Source organism: Rhamphochromis longiceps, linkage group LG12, assembly GCF_057381845.1.
Source record: "Rhamphochromis longiceps isolate RC_006_pf linkage group LG12, R_longiceps_female_GT1.1, whole genome shotgun sequence".
NCBI lineage: Eukaryota > Metazoa > Chordata > Actinopteri > Cichliformes > Cichlidae > Rhamphochromis > Rhamphochromis longiceps.
Genome location: NC_140568.1, coordinates 13,694,439 through 13,697,648, shown reverse-complemented (window position 1 = coordinate 13,697,648; position 3,210 = coordinate 13,694,439).

Genomic DNA, 3,210 nt, shown 5'->3' with positions numbered 1-3,210 from the left:
AAGCGCGATCACGATGCCTCTCAACCTCCTTCCTTTCCTAATGCGCGTTCCCGCCACGGCCGTGACGCCAGCTGAAACCTGTTACAAACGAGCAGCCGATTGGGTGAAAATGATAGCGCCATATTTTGGTGCTTCACACACACATCTGTGACATCCAGTAAATGAACACGTGAAGGGATAAAATGAAAACACTGTGCTGCCTTTAGTAGTGCAGGAGCCTAAAACCTACACACATAAGCGGGCACTTAAAAACAACAACAACAACAAAAAAAAAAATACAACCTTTTTTTACATTGATTAATTTAAACTTAAGCTTTCACGATTTTTAAAAAAAGAATCTTTCAACTTGATCGCTTGGTCCAAATAAATAGGCTGGTAAACATGGATTTATGTAAATGAACAAAAGGTAAATAAAAACAAAGAAAAGGTTAAAAAAGAATCTTGACTATTACCTACATAAACCCATCTTGCCACAGTTTGTGGGTATGTTTGACTACAGGTGTAGCTGGATTACAGTGTCAGAGGATGTTCAGGGGTATTTCTGGCAAAAATAGTCTGCAACACGAAGTTATCACGATATTTGATGACGCGCACATTTACAGTCTAGGTTCAAAATGTAATACCAAATCAAAGTGACCAGTAAGGTTATCATATTACGTTTTGTTATGAATTCGTTTATTTGAAAAAAATGTAATTATTTACACCATAAGATACATATGATACATTTTGGGGAATGAGTAAGTTTATAACTTGTTTTTGGTTCTTTGAAAAATGCACGCAGCCTCTCAGATGTTTCTAGAGAAGCTAATTAGCATAATGAGCTAACAGCTGTCTGTGAAATGAAATGTCTGTACACAGTGTATCAAGATATAGCTAATTTAATTGTTGTCAAATTTACACAAATTTAGCATTAGGCTATATTAATTAGTAGTTATAAATAGGTGCTGCGACCTCCGTCCACCCAGCAGTTTGATGTCTTCCAAAAGCGCCCACTAAATATAAACTAACACAAATCATAAGGAAGAAAATGGAGAAATACATGATGGGAAACTGCTTATTAACTGCTTTAAGAGATAAATTCAGGGTAAGTTGATAAATAAAGGATTAAGCGCACAGGGATTAGGTTTAGGGTCATGTGTTTACAAGTTAAAGGTTTTTAATGGACTCGCTGAGTCCTTCACAGATACTGTAATATGTGTGTATGTAGTAATGAGGGGGATGGGGTTAAAGATGGGGTTGGGGTCCTACAAACAAAGGCTCTACTGGGAGCACAAAAGAAGTGGGTCACGGCCTGCTGGCCCACCATGGCCCAACTTTGTGGATGGGGGTGCCACCATAGCTCAGTGGATAAACTCTGCTTTGATAAACCTAAGCTTAATGAATTTATCCGTATTAATATTATATTATATTGTTTGCAAATATAGGGAAAAATATTAACATCTGTTCTATGGATAAATAGTTGTACAGTTGCCTAAAGTCTCTTTATATTGTAAGGTAAACACTCTACAATAATAGAGAGAAAATACCAACAATTACACGACCACCTATGAGCAAGCACTTTGGCGACAGTGAGAAGGAAAAACGTACTTTTAATAGGAAGAAACGTCTGGCAGAACCAGGCTCAGGGAGTGGCATCTGCCATTGGGAAAGAGGTTAGAGAGACAGGACAAAAGACACACTGTGGAAGAAAGCCTAACTAAGGTCGGGCAGAAGGATTTTAAATTATTCTTTGTTAGTATAAGTTTATTAATTTTCCTTTTATTTTTTGATAATCATTTTTAAGGTTTAAGTAAATGCAAACCCCCTGGCTCAAAAACAAGGTTTGAAACCTTTTCCAGTTTTTAATAGAGGGTAAAAATTTCTTCAGAGTATACCAACGTTTTTATATGCAAGAAAAATCATGAAAAAATTAATCTTTTTTCTTTTTCTTCTACTTCTTTTTTTGACTAATAAGGGATTAATCAACTGCTTAAAGCCTATTATTAGGGCTGATGATCAAAGGGACACAAATCAGACCAACCCCGGTGGTTCTTTATTATAGACTGTGGCTCCCTCTGTGGAAAAGATGATGATATTACATTCACCTTCCCCAAGTGATGAATAAGAGATGATCATCCTACTTTCACTACTTGCAGCTCTCTTCCTGCAGATCTGAAAAGTATTTTAGGATTGTGATGTGTTATAAATATTTATGCTATAAAACTGTATCTGAGCTCTTTCTGAATCATTGCCAATCCCTTTGTGTACAAAATGTTTTGAAACAAGTGAAGGTTATTATAGAGATTCATGACCAAAATATGTAAATTGTTGACATATTCTGTGAAGCTTCAGTATTTAGAAGCAGTCGGAACGACCAACAAAAGAAGACGAAGAGCTTTCTGCCTGTGCTGGATTGTGAGTGACAATTCTCCATCCCCTTTTCACGTCAGTTGCCTAATTAACTGATTGAGTAATCAATTTTAAAATCCTCTAAAGAGCAAAATTAGCTCCCTTAATAGTGACAGTTTGGAGTGAATATGAGCAGAGTCTTTTAGTACTTTGTGTTCTGTGCTTATGTAACACCAACCCTTAGTCATACAGGCCTGACTTTGCCTTTTTTTTTTTTCAACTGATGCAAGGTTTGGCTTCCTGTTATGTAACAGAACCAGGCTCTTCAAACCTCTAGATTACTGTATTTCTCCGTGATAGCCCTCACCCTAAACCAACATAGCAGAACATACAGAATGCAGAAATGATGCTATATAAAATATTTTGCCAGTGGGTGGCAGTGTTTTTGCACTGCTCCTTCTGGTCAATGACTTGGAAAGCTTGTAACACCTGCAGAAGAGGTACTGCTCTTTCTGGGAATTTCAGTTTTTCCCTGTTGATAGTTTCTGCCATTCGTATGCTCAATAATATTTCCTAATGTTTACAGGAACAAAATAACCCCTAAATTCAAGAATCCTGTGCTTGCTCGCTTTAAAACAATTTGACACCAATCATCAGTCAATACAATATGGATGGTGGTCCATCCATATTACTTAATGCATGAGCAGTGGTGTACATTACAGTGAAATACAAGTGAAAACAGCCTTGGAAAAGGCCTGTTATTTTCCATCTTCACTTCAGAATTAAGCTGTGGTCTTAGACACATACAATACCTTGTTGCTAGGTAACATCAGTATGATGCCTGTGCTCAGCCCAGTACTCAAGATCACTTTGAAAATGCAC